This window comes from Nannospalax galili, unplaced genomic scaffold (assembly GCF_000622305.1).
Source record: "Nannospalax galili isolate Female #2095 unplaced genomic scaffold, S.galili_v1.0 scaffold140, whole genome shotgun sequence".
Lineage (NCBI taxonomy): Eukaryota > Metazoa > Chordata > Mammalia > Rodentia > Spalacidae > Nannospalax > Nannospalax galili.
Window position 1 is genome coordinate 9,956,304 of NW_008352267.1, and position 22,267 is coordinate 9,978,570.

Below are 22,267 nucleotides of genomic sequence, written 5' to 3' on the forward strand. Positions count from 1 at the left end.
CAAAACAGAAAGAGCACATACAAATGATTTAGCTGTACAACTCAAGACTCTGGAAAGGCAGGAAAAAAAAAACCCAAACCTAGTAGATGAGAAGAAAAAAATCAGAACAGAAATTGGAACAAAAATTAATGAAATAGAAACAAAGAAAATACAAAGAATCCATGAATCTAAGAGTTGTTACTTTGAAAAATTAAATAAGATAGAAATTTGGCCCAGTGAACAAAAAGAAAGAAAGAAAAAAATCCAAATTAACAAAATCAGATATGAAAGTGGAAACATCACATATATAAAATCAGGAGCCAGGAAAATGGAAAGGAAGCATGGAGGTAATGCATAATAAAGAGTCCAAGAGAAAGGTATATTAAGGAAATGATGTTACCAAAGGACAGCGAGAATACTAATATATCTCACAACTCTCACCAGGGAAGCATCGTCATACAACAGAGCATGATGCACACAAGTCACAACTGGCTGAGGTATAGAGAATAAGAGAAATAGATATACCATATGACTCAGATATACGACCCCTGGGCATACATCAAAATAGCTATATGTTACTACAGGGATACTTGTACAACCATGTTCATTGTCACTCTACTCACAAAAGATGGAAAATGAAATCAACCTAAATGTCCATAAACGGGACTGAATAATGAAAATGTGGTACAGATGCACAATGGACTATTACTCAGCTGTGAAAAAAAGGGAAATCATAAAATTTGCAGGTAAATGTGTACAATGGGGAAAATTATGTAGAGTGCGATCACATAGGCCCTAAACAAACAAGCACAATGATTATATAAAGGCATTACTATTTAAAGTGCTGAAAATGAGCAAATGTGAGTGTTTAGCCATAGATGGAGTACCACCCCCGTCTCTTCCCAAGGCTCAAAGAACATCATTGAAGTAAGGGCATAAGGAATATAAGATTTGGAGGATGTGGAGTATTGTGAAATGTCCTCTGGACATGAAATGACTGCCACATACATAAACTCAGAGCAGCTGTGGTTACCTGAGCAAAAATCTACACAAGATCAAGCCACTAAAAAGATCAAGAATGAAAATGGGAATGTTCCCTAGGATTTTCCCCTTTTAAGGAGCTATTGTCAGATGCTGGAGATGAGAAACTCACTTTTATTTGCAAGTGTGGCAACTGATAGTTTTTCTATGCCGCAGTAGAAAAAATCATGACTATGAATATATACACAGCTTTAGTTGGACTAAGTGCACTGATATAAATAAATAAATGCATATACAAGGAGGACATTAAATTTGGGAGAAAATATGATGGGGGATCATGGGAAAAGTTGGAAGTGGGGAGCAAACAAAATACATTGTGCACACACATGAAAATTTTCAAAGATTAAATAAAAGTTTTAAATTATAATGATTTTGAGTAATGCAAAATAATGAATACAGCAGCCCTATTTCATGAACGTTAACAATATCTGCAAAGTGTATTGTGGCATAGGAGATAAGATGTTCACAGTTTCAAAGGACTAATGTATGTAACATATTGGTACCTATTACTCAGACTATCTTACTCTCAGCGAAGAAACTGCTATTTTGGAAAAGCAATTAAAATAGTTCTGTTTTACACAGGTTTTATGTTTCTTCATCTTGCTCACCACATATGATACATAAGAAATTCCTTATTATGGGGCTGGAGAGCTGGCTCTGTTGTTAAGAGCACTGGCTGCTCTTGAAGAATACCAGGGTTCAATTTGCTGCACTTACATTGTTGCTAACAACTGTCTGTAATTCCAGCTTCAGGGGATCCATCTCCATCTTCTGACCTCTGGGGGCACTACAGGACATGGGTGCACTTACATACAAGCAGGCAATACACTCATAGACATACACATAAAATAAATAAGAAACAAATTTTTAACTAAAATCATGATTATCTTGGGTGAAGATTAAGCTAACAGATTGTCTGGCTTGTACTACAAATGGTTTTAAACATTCAGAAATCCTGTGATGTCATTAAAAAACAACTTTATATCAGAGGTAAAAGAAATCAGTGGAATGTCAAAAATAAGTTTCATATACTTTAACTTCTTATTGTTAGTTCATTCTATATATCATTTCCCTAATACTACCACAAAATTAACTTATATAAGGAAAATTTTATATTTGTTAATGTTTTATGCATGAATACAGTGAATTTTAGTCCTTCCACCTCATGCTTACCTTCTTTCATGTTCCCTCCCTCTCATGCTGAAACCCTTGGAATACATCCTATTTTCATGTCTTTTTTTCATGTGAGTCACTGATTTTAATTATGTTTGCTTGCATGAGTATGGGTGGGAGGTTGTTTACTGGATTATGGACAATTTAGCAGTGACTTCACCACTGAAGAAATTGCCACACCTTTCCCAGTAGACATTAAGTATAAAGGTTTCCTCAGGGAGAGTTGGGGTCTCATAAGCAGCTTCACTATTCCTGATGAATATTCACAGGGATGCATTCTTTCGCATGTTTTTTGAGTTCATATGTGCATTGGCTGTGTTTTGTCCAGAAGTTGTCTTTTTGTGACCCACCTTCCCAGCCTCCATGAACATAAAACTGCAGATCCCGGGCAGGAGAAATGGATCAGCAATTAAGAGCACTGGCTGCTCTTGCAAGGGACCTGGTTCCATTCACAGCACCCACATGGCAGCCAACAACCCTCCATAACTCCAGCTCAAGGGGAATCCAAAGCTCTCCTCTTACCTTCACCGGCATTGCTCAACATGGGTGCACTTACACACAAGTAGGCAATACACTCAAACACATAAAACAAAAATAATTAACAAAAATTTTAAATTGCAGATCACAGCTCTCTACTCCTCCAGGTTCTAAATACAGCTGCATCTTCCCATGCAGTCCCAGCCTTGTCCCTGAGACACAATGGTGAAAGTCAGAGTGAATGAATTTGGCCATATGCGGCAACTGGTCTTTGGGGAGGCCTGTGTTAACTCTGGCAAAGTGGACACTGTTACTATCAATGACCCCTTCATTTACCTCAACTACATGGTTTACATATTCCAGTATGATTCCACCTACGGCAAGTTCAAAGGTACAGTCAAGGCTGAGAATGGGAAACTTGTCATCAGTGGAAAGGCCGTCTCCATCTTCCAGGAGCTAGATCCTGCCAACATCAAATGGGGTGATGCTGCTGCTGCAGAGTATGTTGTGGAGTTTACTGCGGTCTTCACTATGAGGAAGAAGGTTGGGGCCCACTTGAAGGGTGGAGCCAAAAGGGTCATCATCTCTGCCCCTTCTTCTGATGCCCCCATGCTTGTGATGGGCATGACCCATGAGAAGTATGACAACTTCCTCAAGGTTGTCAACAATGCCTCTTGTACCACCAACTCCTCATCCCCTCTGGCCAAGGTCATCCATGACAAATTTGGCATGGTTGAGGGACTCATGACCACATTTCATGTAATCACAGCTATTCAGAATACTGTGGACGGCCCCTTTGGGAACTGTGGTGTGATGGACATGAGCTGCCCAGAAAAATATTCCCTGCATCCACTGGAGCTGCCAAGGCTGTGAGTAAGTTCGGTAAGGTCATTCCAGAGCTGAATGGAAACTCACTGGCATGGCCTTCCGTGCTAAATGAGATGACATCAAGAAGGTGGTGAAGCAAGCATCCGAGGGCCCCCTAAAGGGCATTCTGGGTTATACTGAGGACCAGGTCCTCTCCTGCAACTTTAACAAGGATACCCACTTTTCTACCTTGGATGCTGGGGCTGTCGTTGCCCTCAATGACAACTTTGTCAAGCTCATTTCCTGGTAGGACAAGGAGTTGGGCTACAGCAACAGGATGATGGACTTCATGGTCCACATGTCCTCCAAGGAGTATGAATCCCTGAAATACCCTAGCAAGTTTAGGAGACAGGCCCTTGTCTGAGGGTCCCTGACCATCTCAGGCCCCAACATACTGATTATCTCTCTTCACAGTTTCCCCAGAAGAAGGGGAGGGCCTTAGGGAGCCCTATTCTCTTTAATACCATCAATAAAGTTCACTGCACCCACAAAAACAAACAACTGAAACAAAAAATAATGCAGATCGTCTTCACATGTCATAGGGGTGATACTACTATTATCTTGCTAAATGGGCATAGTTTTAAACTGACACCTAATAAATTATTGTTATGCCCATAGATTAATACATCTCTAATCTCTCACCAGTGAAATGTCATCTTGTAGCAGATGGTAATTTACACAAAGAATCACAACTGCTCAATGTTCAGAAAACAAGACTACACAGTGTTCCACAATAAATGAGACACACCCTCTCCTCCCATGGCTCAGGGATCATTGTAGAAATAGGGGAAGAAAGCAGTAACAGCCAGAGGTAGTGGATGAATACAAGCAAACTGTGCTTTCCACACACAGTACAGCAACTGAATCCACAGCACTTGTGATATGCCAGGAATAAAGAAAAAAACAAGCAAACAAAAAACAAAAAAAAAACAAAACAAACAAACAAAAAAAACAGCAGTGCAGGAAGTGGAAGACCCAGGACCACCCCAGTAACTACAGGTAATTGATAACTAGGAGAACAAACAGTGTCATTTTTTTAAGGGTGTGATTCCAGTTAGGTTTACCAGGCTCCAGGGAATGGACCCACACCTAAGAGCATTTGAGAAACCCAAATTAGACTTGAGAGTTAATAGGCCCTATAAAAATAATAGTAGAAAATTAGTGAAGGAATTAGGGAGTGGACTTGAGTGGATATGTGGAAGGAAGTTTGAATATAAAAAAATATGTAAGCCTGAAATTCTCAAAGAATCAATAGAAGTTATATGAAGAACACGATTTAGAAACAAAATGAAAAGACAAAATGTAGATCATATTATTTTCCTCATTACTTTGAAACTAAATTTATAAAATGTATTAGTTTTTAGAATTCAATAAAATATACTTTAAAGGCCCACAGAAAATACAAACCTAGGCAATTAAACTGCATAATTTATTAATTCAGTCTGCTATGAATAAACAGATAACTAGGAAATGTGAATTGCAAGCCCTTAGATCTTCCACATTTCAAAATTTCAAGTCCATAAGGTGATCAATTATGAAGATAACTTTCTATATGTCACTGAGAACTGGGTCAAGAATCATTTTAATAATTACTAAGGCAATAAATATCCTTAATTGTTCAAAAATGTTACTATTTTCCTTACATATGTTTATGGTTATTTAACCTGTGCTTGCTAATAATACAAAAAGTTTGATCTGGAATTGTTTAAAGCCTATCTCAACTAATTTTCTAGAAATTGAAACAATGGAATCACAAATAGGGAACTAAATACTTACATATTTAAAGTTTAAGTCATAAAAATATTAATTGATATTGATCCACAAATGGGTGGATATATATACATATATACATATATATTAAATTGTATATTTAAAAATATGTATACTTGGGGCTGGAAAATTGACTCAGCGGTTAAGAGCACTGAATGCTCTCGCAGAGGGCCCATGTTTGGGTCGCAACATTCATATGGTGGCTAGCAACCATCTGTAACTCCAGTTCCAGGGGATCCTAGACCCTCTTCTGATCTCTGTGGGCATTGCATGACACGGTTACACTTGCACTGATGCAGGCAATGCATTCGTATACATAAAATAAAATATTAAAAATATTTATGCTTTGATATATTGCAGGATTTCACAACTGGTCTGTATGAAGATGCCTTAGTTGAAATTTTGTATCAAATTATCATTTAAAACCTTAGCATTTGTTTTATTATTATGGATTTTTACTCATATATACATATACAATATTCATTCTAAAAAATGCAACCAATGACTGAAACATGAACAGTCAGCTTATCAATTAAAGTTTATTCTTTTTTAGCTGAATCTGGTGGTGTTCTTCTAGGATCCCAGTCATCAGAAAACAGGAAAGAATACAGAGACATAAAAACCAGCCTGAGAACATAGCAAGACCCTGTCTCAAAACAAAACAAAACAAAAAGCAATTTTAAAATGCTCATTTTTTGTACTACTGTTAACCTAAATTATTTATTTTACTGGAATGAACTTTAGAATATGTAAATTTGGAAGAAATTTTCCTTTGTCTTGCATTTTGTGACTAGGACCAATGCTTCAAGCAACCTATTCTTAGGTGATCTATAATAGCAAATTTGCATTTGAGGCAGGGTAGCTTTATTTATTTACTGCTTTAAATGGAACCAATTAGTTCTCATCAATTGCATGTAAAATAGTTTTTGATACGCCTAAAGTAAAATGTGACCATGGCATTTTCTTTGAGGGAATGACATAAAAATGAATGTACACATTTTTAAACTTATATTATCAAACATACACATTTCTCAAGCTCACTCTTCTTCATCTGACTATAGGGTGTGTTGATTCATTAAATAAGAAATGAGATAAGATGCCATAGTGTTAAAAAAAACTTTTGTTTTCTAGTCTTTATCTCTTAACAAATGTTCTTCAAGTTTTTCTCAGAAAGATAATTATCAATGGTTATATTAATTATAAAAATGAATAAAAATATAATTTTCATAAAATCAGAAAAATAAAACTATTTCTAAGCTCAAATTTTATTCTGAATACTTTTGTAAGTATAAAAAATGTTATTTTTGAGACAGATTTTACTATGTAGCCCAGACTAGACTTAAAAGTTCTATGCAGCCCAGATTTACCTTCAGCTTGACAGTCTGAATTCTGGGACTCCTCAGTGATGAAATTATAGGCAACGGACACCATGCCTGTATTCAAGACACTGACAGATAAAGTAATCTGTAATATGAATATCTTTTTCCAAGGAATTCAGCTTACTTCCATTACCTTATAGGTGTGTTGTGTTGTTTTCTTTACCACATATAGATTAAATATCCCAACACATTGCAGACACTGGCCTTGTGGAAGAGTGGGCAAAAATATTGTAAGAGCCAGGGTTGTTCCATGAACATAGGGAAAAGAAGCCTTCAGGCCACTGGAAGCTTATGTAAATTTGCTGCAATGGTGGAGTCCTGCACAAGACTCATGCCAACTCCATCAGACAAGGGTCCAGTGTATAGTGAGAGAAATAAGTGGTGAGCTGGCCCTAACTTGGAATCTTTTGGTAACTGATTATTGCTGGATGAAGGAGGTCTTTAGATAGACGAACTAGACTCCAGTGGATAAACATGGACCCAAAGACATCTGAGTAGAAATGGTAGACCGAATTTTACTTAATGTGTATGACAGAATACATGAGGTCCCATGGGGGGATATGGGAGGCATGGATGGGAGACGGTGGTCTAAATTTGATTAAGAATTAATGTATGAAATGCACAAAATCTCAACAAAAATATCAAAAATTTTTTAAAATGGAAAAAATATTGTGTATATATTCTCTCTCTCTCTCTCTCTCTCTCTCTCTCTCTCTCTCTCTCTCTCAGAGTGTTGTGAGACACTCTCTCTCTCTCTCAGAGTGTGTGTGTGTGTAATGGAGGTGGCAGTATTGGTGCCATAGCACAGGTGCTAGGGAGAGAACAACTTTATTGAGTCAGTTCTCTCCCATTTATATGAATTCTGGGGATCAAATGCAGGTAAAAGATTAGTGTGGAAAATGCTTTTCCTACTGAACCATGTCATAAGTCTAAAAAATGTAATTTCTTCTGCCTTACAGAGATCCAATATTTACATATTTATATAAAAGTTTACCCAATTAAATGCACTTTCCCCAATAATAAAACATGTAGTTATTAAGTGAACATAGAAAGGTCTAGTTATTATTGGCCCAAAACGTTTTAATCAATAGCATGTATCAATAATTCAAAATTTCTATTTCTGTAAATATCTGAAATGTAGCATTGTCTTGGGTTGTTTTGTATTGCTATTAAGTGTGAACAAGAAAAATGATACTTCCTTTCTTACACTATATGTTTATTTTAGCATGTTGTATATTAGAAAATAATTTCTCATTCTACCACTGACAGTCCTCTAATTATATTCTGTTATACACTAGTTCTGTTTTCTTTATTTTAGAGCTGCAGTTGGTCCACTCCTTTGGGAATTTTTACCAAATCAACCAGCTGTTATTCAAGATGGGCCTTTTCTCTTGATTTTCAACTCACTTGCCTTTTACAATAGCTATTTTACTGCATAGATTAATTGATTCATGTAGTAATCATTTGGGACTGGAGAGATGGCTCAGCAGTTAAAAGCTCTGGCTGCTCTTTCAGAGGACCCAGGTTCAGTCGCAGCACCAATGAAGGCCAACAACTGTCTATAACTTCAGTTTCAGAGTTTCAATGCCTTATTATGGACTCCACAGACATTGAACTACATGAAAGCAAGACATTAATACATATTAAAAAATTTAAAAATTTTAAACTATTAATCACTTTCAGTAATTGATCAGTTCTGTCTTTATCTTGTAATGAAATGCTTTGAAGATAATAGAAACAAATAAAATAATCACAGTAAAATATTAAATAAGTGAATAGAAATGATTGTCATTTAATTAATGTCAAAACTATAAAATAAAATGTTTATTTTAAAATATTGGACATCTAAATATAAATTTGCTTCATATGCATTGTTTGTTGATTTCTCTACTCTTAACATTAAGGCCAGTCACAGCAGGGAGTTTACATTTGGCATTTTAGTCTCTCCAGGTGATCATAAATATAGTGGCTTTATGGAAAGGCAGGTGGCTTGGTATGCCTGGGAGTCATGCTGGGAGTTTTAGCCTAGGGGTTTATTATACTGCAAGTCTTGAAAAGTCATTTTTATGTCAATTACTATATTCTACAGTGCTTTTCAAGTAAGTGACTCTGGGCTGATTCCCTTTGTTCTCTAAGTATCATCAATTCTAAAGGAATCCATTATAACTAGATGGCACTCATGTTATTTAAATATATGCTGACAGGCAAAGAACTATTTCTTTTTCTATCATGACATTTTTGTTCATGCTGGCTGAAGTTTCTTTGAGATTACTGGGAAATATGACTTCAAAATTTCATCTTAATATTTACTATTGAATATAGAAAGAAAATGTTTTAATTGCATAAATTAAACATAGCAGCCAAATTGCAATTTATGAATACACATGCAGACCGTCCCAACATCTTAGGTGAGAACTCCCTACACTCCACCTTCAGAGCTCTGTGTAACCCAGACCTGCAAACTCCCACCTTAACATATGAGACAGTCTGATCACCTAGCAGCTCTATCCTACCCTGTTGCTCAAGGACCCTGTGCAGTTAGTTAATCCTGGAATCTCAACTCAAAATATGGACCTATTTCTAGCTGAACAGAAATCATTTTGTACTGTGATTGTATATTGACATACAGTCATGCCAAAACAGAACATAAAGAACTATTCAGCTGGTCATAACCTGACAGGTTCAAGAAACAACAAAAATGCTACCAACAGCAACAACAATGACAACAACAACATATATATAAAACTCAAGGAAGAGATCAAAAACCCATATCTGAAATACCACTACAAAATTCCAGATGACTAGGTTTCAGTGAACACAACATAAATAACATGCATAATTAAGATAATATATCTACTGCAGAATTTAACAACCACCAAAAAATGTATCCTGAGAATGACAACCAAGTGGATGGCATGAGATAATAATTTAAAAATAGTAATTAAAAATATATTCAAGGAACATAAGAGGATATTAATAAAAACCTGAATGAAAAAGCACAAAGAAACAGTTGAATGAAATAATGAAATCAATTCAAAATACAAAAGCAGAATTCAATAAATACATATAATCTATTAAGAAAAGTCAATCTGAAATAAAACTTGAACTGAAAAACTCAGGAACTGAAATAGAAAGCTTAGAAGAAAGAAGCAAGGGACTGGAGAGATGGCTCAGCATTAAGAGGACTGGTTGCTCTTGCAGAGGACCCACGTTTGATTCCCAGCACCAACATGGTGGCCAACAATTGTCTGGAATTCCATTTCCAAGGGATCCAATGCCCTCTTCTGACATCCATGGGCACTCTACTATCTGGGTTCACTTACATACAAATACCCTTATACACATAAAATAAAAATAATACATAAAATATTTTTCAAAAAGAAGAAGCAAAAAGGAAGCAGAAGGAAATGGAACAGAGAATATTAGTTCTTAAAGTCAAGCTTGGGGTCAGTTGAAAGCCTTGACTTACAAGGCTCGATCTCTGGTTAATCAACCAGGAAAGGGACTTACTCCAGAAAATCTGTTCTTAGCCATGTGTGCCTTGATTACTTGCACCTCTGCTGCTGAAACTGAGGTAATATATTGGGCTCATGTACCTAATCCCTCTCTCCTTCATCCCTATACTTGGAAAGAACTTACTATAGTGGTTACAAGTTTTCCTATGACTGTATTGTCACCCCGTTATGGAACAAGTCAGCCAGATTTTCCTAATGAAGAAGGAACTGTTTTTAATTATACTTAATTTGTGTCTTCTGATATTATGTGCTTCAGAGCTCCTCCTTGTTATCCTATTAGACAGAAGAGTTGGATTGTTCCAGGAGGTGTCTGGAGTAATTGTCAACGCAAACGTGGTACGTCTCTCGACTCAGTCTATAGGCCCTAGTTGGACAGAATATGAGGACACAGGTGCCCCTGCAATCTCAGAATGTGAAAGTTTTTCCTATAATCAGACATTTGAAGACAATCTTTAATATGGCAAAATTGTAGATTAAAAGGAAAGGTTTATAGGTCTCAGAATAATACTTGGATTGATCGGGAACCCAAGTATTGATTGATTGGATTTAGGAAGTACTTGGATTGATTGGATTAGGAAGTTGGTTAGAAGAATGTAAGGATTATAAGGAGTTTACCCAAAGTGTAATCTAAAAAATATTGTTCCTATGAAATATAAGTTTAATACTCTAAATCATATAGCTTGGGTAGATGGTGTAATAGCCAATCCTCAACCTCAAATGAAATCAGGATGCAGGGGATACAGTGGAGTGTGAACCAATGCATACGTCATTCTAAGAAGCAACCTTATTTATACTACAAGAGGAAAAGAAAATGTTCTTCTCAAGCCAAATTTTCTCAATCATGATGTTTACAGTACTTTATGATATTTGCAGTACCTTCATGTTCCCAGGGCTCAGCCCTTTTTGGAATTGTATCTGTCCTTCTGTGCTTATTAAACATTCTGTTCTTTACTTATAACTTTATTAGCTATGCAGCTTTGTTATATAAGCTTATTTATGTACGTTTAATAGGGTTCAAGGAACAGTCAGTCTCATGACAGGAATAACTACAGAAGAAGAACATCCAAGTTCCCAGGGAACTAAGGCCTCCTGTTCCAGCTCTGAGTTGATTTCAGATCAGAGCTCAGACCTTCACAGAATAGATCACTTAATCAATGAAAATGTCAAAACAAAAGTCACCCAAAATCTAAAAATGAGAGAGAACATACATCCCTTATTTTTCTGAGACTGTGTTCAGGCTTAGAAAATTTTCTAGTACCATTGATTTACTTGCAAGTTTGATGACTTCTTGTTTTCCTTACCACTGTGTAGAACTCCATTCTGTAAATGTTCCACATTTGCATTTTCCACTCATCAGTTGAGGAACATTGCTTGTTTCCATTTCTTAGCTATTGTTAAAAGAGCAGCAATTTGACTGCATAAAAATATCTGTGCAGTAGGATAAGTCCTTTGGGTATATGCCAAGAAGTGGTATACTGGGATCACATGGTAGACATTTTCTTAGTTTTTTAGTAGTTCTCCACAATGATTTTTCAGAGTGATTGCACCAGTTAACAATCCCACCAGTAGTGAAGTAAGGTTCCTCTTTCCCCACATCCTTTCTAGCATTTTGCGTCATTTGTTCTCTTAACCACTGAGACAGTAGTAAGATAAAATCTTAAAGTGGTCTTGATATGCATTTCCCTAACTACTAAAGAAGTTGAACATTTTTTATCGTCTTTCTTAGGCATTATTTCTTCTTTTGAGCATTGTCTGTCCAAATCCATAGCCCATCTCTTAATTGGATCATTTCTTTTCTTGCTTTTTTGTTTATTTAGGTTTTTTTTTTGTATATTCTGTAAATTAATCCTCTGTCAGGTGTATATCTGGTGAAAGTAGTTTTTCTCATTTTGTGGTCTTGCCCTTCACTTGATTGGTTGTTTACTTTGCTATACAGACAAATTTTAGTTTAATGAGGCATATCATTGGTTGATAATTCCTGAGCAAATGATGTATGATTTAGAAAGTTCTTTAATTCACATATTTGTAGTGTACTGCTATATTTTCTTTTAACAGTTTCAATACTGGTTTTCACATTAAGGTCTTTGATCCATTTGGAGTTGACATTTGTGTAGAGTGATAGACATGGGTTTAATTTCATTCTTCTACAATGGAGATCCTGTTTTGCCAGTAACATTTGCTGAAGATGCTATCTTTCCTCCAATATGTGTTCTTGACATCTTTGTCAAATATCAGCTAGCTGAAATCACATGCACTCTTCTTTGGTGGTCTACTTGGTTCAAATGATCTACATGTCTGTTTCTATGCCAATATACCATGCTGTTTTTATTACTATAGCTTTTTAATGTAGAATGAGGTCTACTCTGGTAATTCCCAGCATTGTTCTTTGTTCTCAGGATCGCTTTTTTTTCTGTGGTCTTTGGTGATTCTACATGTATTTTAAAGTGGTTTTTTTTTTTTTTTTGTAATTCTGTTTGGAATGTCATGGGGATTTTGATTGGGAATATATTGAATCTATAAATTGTTTGGCTATGGTGGACATTTTCATAATATTAATTCTACCATTTCATGAGCACAAATGATGTGTCCATCTCCTGTGTCTTTTTCAATATCCTTCCTCAAACATTTAAGATTTTCAGTGTAGAGTTCTTTAATGTAATTTGTTAGGTTTATTCCTGGGTACTTTATTTTCCTTATATGTGAGAACACATCCTGATGAAATTGCAGGAGGCAAATGATAAGTAACCACTGGGGTAAAGGGGAGGAATGCACACAAGAAAAGTGGAATACTACCAGACAGGTGTTATCAAGAGGGAAATAGGGAAAATAGGGATCTTTAGCTGAGAAGGGAGGAGGGAGAGTCAGACAAGGACCCATGAGGGTAAAGATAAAGAACAAGTTGGAGAGAGGGAGATAATAGTACACAGGTATTACAAGGGGGAAATTGGGAAAATAGTAGTAATTAACTCGGCAATGAGGACAGAATGTTGTATGTGGGGAGAGAGGAGAGAAACAATGCTTGGGTTGTGTGCTAAACAAGAGGGAAATACATTAATTCAAATGCCTATTGAAAAATACATGTACAATGCATGTACATGAGTGAGTGCATGTGTATACCTAAAGGCTATGTAACAAGAAACACAGTATCAGACAGTAGATACTTCCCTTTTTGAGTGGTTGGTCAAGGTAGTCCAAGAGACTCTGAAAATAACACAGGATACTGTCATGCCAATAGATTGCCTTCGAGAACTTGAAGGCAAGACACTGTTCCTAAAACCAGAGTATACTTTGGAAACAGAACTTGTATCAATGGAGCTTTGACAGACCTGTAAGCATCCTTCCTGAAGACTAGATATGCTGGATAGCTTTAGTGTCAACTTGACACACCTGGGTTGAGAGAGCCTCAGTTGGGGAATTGCCTCCATAAGACTGTCCTATGGCCATGTCTCTGGGGAATCTTCTTGATTGATGAATGATGTGGGAGGGCCCAGCCCACTGTGGGTGGTGCCACCCCTGGGCAGGTGGACCTGTATTGCATAAGAAAACAGTCTGTGCAGGGGTCAGGGGAGCAACTCAATAAGCAGCGATCTTTCATAGCCTGTGCTCCAGATCCTGCTTCCAGGCTCTTTCCCTGAGTTCCTACCTTGGGATCCCTGATGAACTGATTTAAGACAAAATAAACCCTTTTCTCCCCAAGTTGGTATTGATCAGAGTATTTTGTCACAGCAATGGAGAAACAAACCAGGACACTTGGTCTCATGGTATCAGAGGATGCCATGCTAGCTCCTAAGGGAGAAAAATCAATCAAGGGTCCCATCCAGTTATAAGTGTTAATAACCACAATCATGACCTGTGCAGCAAATTATCTCTATTGGTGCAGTTTTGGCACTTTTACCTTGGCAGTAATCAACAATATTTAAAGCCCACTCAATGGGAGGGAACGATTGTGTTGTACTGTAAATGTAGCCAAAAACACAAGGCTAGAGAGGTCATAGATCCTATAGAAAAACCTACATCTATCAGATCCCTAGACATAGGCTGTTTGTGATTATACTGAATGATAAATATGTATCCTTATTTATACAGACAAGTGTATCTCTCAGGACTTATCAAAGAACCTTCTTTTTTATGTGTGCAATAGATGGAGACTGTTACAGAGTTCCATAACTGGTCAAACAAAAGAGTAAGCATCTTTGATATGCTCAGCCCTAAGTGACACAACTACAAGGAAACTCCTCCCTTAAGACTGATGAAACATACAGACCATCTCTCAGTTCTCAGCATGGAGATGATTATCTCAGCATAGGATGATTATCACAGAAGACCACAACTGGCCAAAATGTAGAGAATAAGAGACTGCAGTGTGTCCCTGGACAGGATTCCTATATTAAACTATACCCACCCAGGTCACAGGGACCACTGCAGAAGAAGGGCAAAAAGCATTCAAGAGCCAGGAGTGTTGGATGACCACAAGGAAAGAGCATTTTCCAGGCATCTGGGAACTTGCTCAAAAGAAATTACAGCAATGTTGACAGGATGCAAAATACCTATGTAAACTCAAACCAGACAAAAAACTAGCATAAATATGGTGAAACAAGTAAGCCCCAACCTTGGCTCGGAAACTATTGGTGGCTTTTGGGGGGAGCTATGGTCTTGTTCTGATCAGTAGGTAGATGGCTAGATTAGAATGAGGCATCAATATAGAACAGTAAGGAGAAATGAATTTGTGTTTTATAAACAAAATGGATGGATCACAACTGAATTATACTGAGGGACTCGGTCTCCAAACATTGAGTTGTTCAATTCCATATATGTGACATTACAGAAAAGTAAAAATGTGCTCATATACAAACTACAAAACACTAGTTTTCACAAAATTAGAAGATAAACCCATTTGAATATAAGGGAATACAATACTAATTTTTAAGTGCTGAAATCATTCTACTTTATTGCCATTATCACAATTAGTTTAATATACTTTTGGTCAAATTCATAGCATGAATGCATCTCCTCACTTAAATATATGTGTCATTAAAATTAAAATTTAACTGCTTTTCCTGCTAAAAAACTGATGGAAACATTTTATTTATATATAATGTATTTCCAATGTTAAATTGAAATTTAAGGAATAATAACATTATAAAATCTTGAACATGGGACTGGAGAGATGGCTCCATGGTTAAAAGCACTGGCTGTTCTTTCAGAAGACCTGGGTTCAAATCCCATTACCCACATGGCAACAAACAGCTGTCTGTAACTGGAGTTCCAGGGCATCCATTTCCCTCTTCTGTCTTCTACAGGCACTGCATGACAGCGGTGCACTTGCATGCAAACATAACACTCATAAATATAAAATGAAAATAAATAAGTAAAACAAATTTTTAAAATTCTTGAGTGTTTCATCCAATGTCTCTTCTTGCTTCTTCCCTTCTTTCAGGGGTATTAATAAAATGCCTCACAAAATGTGTGACTACTCATATTTCAAAATATTTTCTGGTGACATCTCTACATTTACCTAAACAGAAGGAATTATCTTTCTGATCTATCAAAAATTTTCCCTGATAATGCACTATTATTATTTTTTAAAAGGAAAGATATTTTCATGATCATATAAATATTAATTTTTAAAATAACTATATATATATATATTCAAGTAAAAGATGAATCAGTTGTCCTTAAGCTATTCTCTCTCAGATCAAGTAATGTCACTTCTTTTCACAAGGACTTCATTCTAATCTAAGAAATAAATAAACCATGCTTATTTCCTCACAGCACAATGCTGTGACTAAGCTATCAAATCATTTTAAAATAGGGTTAATCCTAAGAGAGTCATTTTTGCATTGTTAAATGTAAAAATTTGGGAGCTACAGTCTTTTATTTATTTGTTGCCATGGTATAGATTTGCATATTGAAGTAAATAATACCAGATTGTTGAACAGAAAGAAAATGCATTATACTGTTCATCTTCTAAATACTAATGAATGTCAACTTGTGTTCTAATGATCCCTCTAAGGGGAAGCCTATTGATCAAGAAAAGACTAGATTTTAGAAAAAACAATCCCAAGGCAGCAATTCTATGTTAGTCATAAAGCAAGTTATAATCAAACAGATGATGGTTTGTTCTTTTTACCGAACACAAGTTGTAATAAAGTGAAGTTCATAACAACTGATTTATTTTTTAAGGAAGTTCTGTTTATAAGTTGTATAATTTCAGGAGAAGACAGAGTAAGAAATAAAAAGTTTGGAACAAATATAAGATTCTTATTTCTAACTTAATGGGATCAGTTTGATAGAGATACTACTATTCTTTTCATTGTATTGTCCTTTAAAAAGCAATAGTTAAACATTATGTGGCTGAAGACAATTTAAATTTTTAGGAAAAGAATGATTATTCTTTCAACTAATATTTCTGGATCTATTTACTATAGGCAAACCCAACTGACCCTGGTACTTACATTCTGCATGCATAGACAGAAAACTGAAAGTGATTTTGAAGGGTTGGTGGGGCACACCCTCAATCTTAGCACTTGTGAGGCAGAAGCAGGCAGATCTTTGTAAGTCAGTCTCATCCTGATCTACATATAGAAATTTAAAGCTACATAATGAGATCTTATCTCAAAAGACCAAAAGACAAAAGTAAAGTGAAAGTGGGCATAGCAATTGCCTAGCATTTGGAAGGTCCCAGGCACAGTTCACAGCACTATTATAACAAAATAAAGCAGTCTAGTAACTAAGATCATATCAATGATAAGAAAGACTTCTCACAGGAAAAAGGGAAAACTGAACCAAGAATACTGGATATTTGGGAAGAATGCTGCTGTAGCAGCAGAACAGTAAACAGGGAAGTTGTGACCAAGGTTATTGCAAAGGTGATATTTGAACAAACATTTGCAAGAAGTGACACAGTTAGAGAAGCTAAGACTGGATTTGGTTTGAAAATATTAAAGAGAAAAATCCCAAGCAGTAAAATGCTGTTCATAGTATTTAGGTCAAAGGCTAGAGAGATGGCTCAATGTTTAAGCACACTGATTGCTTTTGCAGAGGACCTGGGTTTAATTCCCAGCACACACATGATGACTAACAACCATCCTGTGACTCTAGTTCCAGAGGATCCATTGTCCTCTTTTGACCTCTATAGGCATTGCACAAGACACGTGCACTTACACACATGCATACATAACAATCATACACATAAAATAACAATAATAAATGAAGGTGTTTTTTGAGGGGGAGGTTGTTGTTTTTTTTCCTTAGTTTCATAATTTGGTATCATACCATAGAGCTGAAGTTCCTCTAACACTGCTCTGGCTGGGAATCATGGCAGTAGAAGCCCATCAGGCAAGTATGAAAAAATTACAAAGAATGACAAATGACCAAAACTGAATGTGATTCTTTCAACAAAGTATTAGAATTTCTTCATTCACTCAGAAAATACAACTAACTACATCAATCTCATTTGACATATTATCTTTTTAGAGCAGCTTAAATATTTTTCTCAAAGAAATGTAACAACAACAAAAAATTTCCATACCAAATCCTCCCTCATGTATCAGAAGCCTCCATATTATTATGTGGACATTCATCCACTATCCTAATACTTGAAGGTCTAAATCACTCCAAAAATATGAAGTATTACAACATTCAGGTTGACCTTGAAGTAATGGAGGAATAATCATTTTGCTCTATGATTAAATACAAGAGAAGTCTTTTTTATTGAAGGATAAATTACTATCATTCACCCTTTGCATCTCTGGGCTGCACAGCTGCAGGCTTCCTGGTGCCAGCACCTTTCCTGGGTTAGTCTGGCAGTGAGCAAACCACACTTTGACTTCCCCCAGCCTCATTCACCCTCCCAGATCCCCCACCCCATCTCTCATCCTATTCTGGTTACTGCCCCATTTCTTGTCTTGGCAACCCCAGACCCCTTGGCTGAACTTTTAGTCCAGAGTCCCCACTGCTTTCTGATCCTTCTGCATGCAGACCAACCCAGGTCTTCCCAGTAGTCCCCAGGAGCCCTAGGAGTCTCTTCCTTCCCTACCTCCCTTTGCATCCCAGGGTGGCAAAGCCACCAGGTTCCTTGGACAAGCATTTTTCCTGGGCCTTGCTCTCAGGCAAGCCCAGCCCACAAATTCCTGAAGGAAGCATCTTTCCTGGTGGCACCAAGACCTTAAGAGAAAGTCTAAGAGCATCTCATCCTCATCTGACTTGGGCCTCTGTGGGAACTCCTGAAGGTGAAAGCAATTTGGCCACTTCAATATAAAATTAAAAGAGCAAACTTAAGCCTAGACAAACCAGCCTTTCATGCCCAACAAGTAAATCACAAAGGTACATTAAGTTTACAAAAAGAAGCAGAACCAAACTCAACAAAGGAAGGCTTGCGTCTCACACAAGAATCAGAAATTACAAAAGAAATCCACATGTTAAAGTCACAGAGAAAAAATAACAGCATGAAACACCCAAATAATATATCCCCACCAAGTATCAAAGGTCTTCTAGAGGAGAACAGTAAGAACCCCCTAGAGATATCACAAGAGATGGAGCCCCAAAGAACAATTATAAACATAATAAAAGAATTCAGTGAATTTAAAGAAGAAACAAAAAAGAAACAAAAGAACTGAAAGAAGATAGAGATAAACTTCTGAATGAATTCATAAAAGAGTTAGAAATATGGAAGAACACTCAGGCAGAAACTAAAAAGGAAGTGAAACACTTGGTAAGCCAATTAGAAATGACAAGAGAAAGCCTCATCAATAGGATGAATGAAATGTAAAACAGAATATCAAGACTGGAAGATAAAGTGGATGAATTAGACCACTCAAAGATTATGAAAAATTTCATAAAACACAAGAATGGAATATGCAGGATTGGTGTGACACCATAAAAAGAACAAACTTGTGAATCATAGGCTACAGGAAGGAGAAAATTCTCAAGATAATGGTATGAATCAGATCTTCAATAGTATTGTAGAAGAAAAATTCCAAAAATTAAAGAAAGGCATGCCCATAAAAATACAAGAAGCATATAGAACACCAAATACACAGGACCAGAAAAGAAACTCTCTATAACACATCAGAGTAAAAACAGTAAACTTACAGAGAAAGGAGACAATACTGAAAGCTTCAAAAGAAAAATAAGTCACATACAAAGGAAAACCCATCAGAATTACAACTGACTTTTCAGTGCAAACTATGAAAGCCAGAAGAGCCTGGATCAAAGTATCACAGTTCTAAATGACCACAGATGCCAACCCAGATTATTTTACCTAGCCAAAATGTCTTTTATAGTTGGGGTGAGGGGGGGAGAAAAATCTTCGGTAACATAGACTGAAAGAATTCATGTCCACAAAACCAGCCCTTCAGAGAGTTATTGAAGTAATACAAAGAACTGAAGAAAGAAACCATTATACCCAAGGCAATATGGAAAGAAACTCAATGAAGGTATAACTATGGAAATACACAGCTGTACCAAGAATGTGAACAGAAATAAAAATGACAAGATTCAATACATATCTTTCATTAATAACTTTAAATATCAATGGACTGAACTCCCCAGTCAAAAGACACAGAGTAGTTGAATGGATTAAGAAATAAAACCCATCATTAGTTTTCTACAAGAAACTCATCTCACATTTAAGGAAAGGCACTACCTTAAGGTGAAAGGATGGAAAAAAATACACCAAGAAAATGATACTAAGAAAAAAGTAGGTGTTGCAATTCTAATATCTGATAAAATAGACTTTAAACTAAAACTAATTAGTAGAAATAAACATGGCCATTTCAGGCTGAACAAAGGAACAATAGACCAAGAAGATATTATAATCATGAACATATATTCACCAAACTCTGGTGCACGCAAACTCATAAAAAATGTACTACAAAACTTTAAGAGCCAGATTAATCCCAACTCATTCATAGTAGGGGACTTTGATGCCCCATTGTCTCCATTGTACAGGTGTACAGGACAGAGAATAAACAAAGAGACATCTGAATTAAACAATACGATGCATGAAATGGACCTAAAAGACATCTACTGAATATTCCACCCATGCACCGAAGAATATACTTTCTATTTAACACCCCATGGAACTTTCTCCAAAATTGATCCTATACTGGGGAACAAAACAAACCTCAATAAACTCAAAAAGACTGAAATACTTCCATGTATTCTATCAGAATACAGTGAGAAAAGCTTAAAATCAACACCAGAAGAAACCCTAGTAACTATATGAACAAATGGAGATTAAACAACACACTCCTGAATGATGAATGGGTCAAAGGAGAATTAAGAAAGAAAGAAAAGTATTCCTGGAACTAAATGAAAAGTACAATACAACAAAACAAAACCTCTGGGACACAATGAAAGCAGTCCTTAGGGGGAAGTTTATAGCTCTAAGTGCCTACATTAAAAAATTGGAAAGAACACAATGACTTAACTTTGCAACACAAGACACTTGAAAAGCAACAAGAAATGAGAACCAAAAACAGCAGAAAAGAAGAAATAAAAAAAATCAAAGCAGAAATTAATGAAATAGAAACAAAAAAAAACAATACAAAGAATCAATGCATCCAACAGCTGGCTCTTTGAAAAATAAATAAGATTGACAGATCGCTAGTCCAGTTAAACAAAGGAAGAAAGAGCACCTCCACCAGAAATTATTATGTCCTAGAAATTATTAACATGTTCAGTAAAGTAAAGTGGCAGGTTACATAATTAATCTACAAAAGTCTGTAGCCTTTCTACATACCAATAACAAGCAACCAGAGAAAGAGTACATGGAAACACTATTTTCACAATAGAGGCAAAAAGCTAAAATATCTCAGAATAAACCTGACCAAAGTCATTAAATACTTCCACAATGAAAATTTTGAATCTTTAAAGAGAGAGACTGAGGAAGACATCAGAAGATGGAAGGTCCTCCCATGCTCATGGGTTGGAAGAATTAATATCATGAAAATGACCATCCTACCAAAAGCCATGTATAGATTCAATGTAATGCCAATCAAAATAACCATGAAATTCCTCACAGAATTGAATAAAACATCCTAAGATTCATATGGCATCTCAAAAGGCCTCAGAGAGACAAAGCAACCCTGGGCACTAAGAACAATGCTGGGGGGGGAGTGGTTATTATACCAGATTTTAAAGCGTATTACAGAGCTATAGTCATAAAAAGAATATAGTACTGGCTCAAAAATAGACCCATAGATCAATATAACAAAATGGAAAGCCCAAATAGGAGTACGTGAAATTTCAGCCACTTGATATTTGAAAAGGGGGCCAACAACATTCACTGGAGGAAAGACAGCATGTTCAGCAAATGGTGCTTACAAAACTGGATCTCCGTCTGTAGAAGACTGAAACTAAACCCCTATCTTTCACCTTGCTCAAAATCCAACTCCAAATGGATCAAGGCCTCAATGTGAAATCTGAAACACTGGCAATAATCTACAAGATATAGGTGTAGGAAAGGATTTTCTATTCTCAGGAAACAAGGGCCAGAATCAACAAATGGGACCTCATTAAACTAAAAAGCTTCTGTACATCAAAAGAAGCAACCAAGGAAGTGAAAAGAAAACCCACAAAATGGGAAAAAATCTTTACCAGCAACACACCTGACAAAGTTTTAACACCCAGAATATGTAACAAACTCAAAAAACAAAGACTCAAGAAAGGAAGTCATCCAATTAAAAGATGGGCTAAGGAGCTGAACAGAGAGTTCTCAAAACAACAAATAAAGACAGTGAAGAAGCATCTTAAAATGTGTTCAAGATCACTAGTAATTAGGGTAATGCAAATTAAAACCACTTTAAGATTTCATCTTACCCCATTCAGATGAACTAAGATCAAGAGAACAAATGATACCAAATGTTGGAGATGATGCTGGGAAAGGGGAACACACATCCACTGTTGGTGGGACTGAAAACTTGTACAACCCTTATGGAAAGCACTGAGGAGAACTCTTAAAAAACTACAAATGAACCCACCATTTGACCCAGTTATACCATGCCTTGGTATATACCCAAAGAACTCATCATATTGCAGACACACTTGTACAGTTTCACAATA

At 36.3% G+C, this 22,267-nt stretch overlaps 1 pseudogene; it reads left to right on the forward strand.

Annotated features, from left to right (window-relative positions):
• The first annotated feature begins 2,892 nt into the window (after positions 1-2,892).
• Positions 2,893-3,901, forward strand: LOC103746849 (annotated as a pseudogene).
• The last annotated feature ends 18,366 nt before the right edge of the window (positions 3,902-22,267 follow it).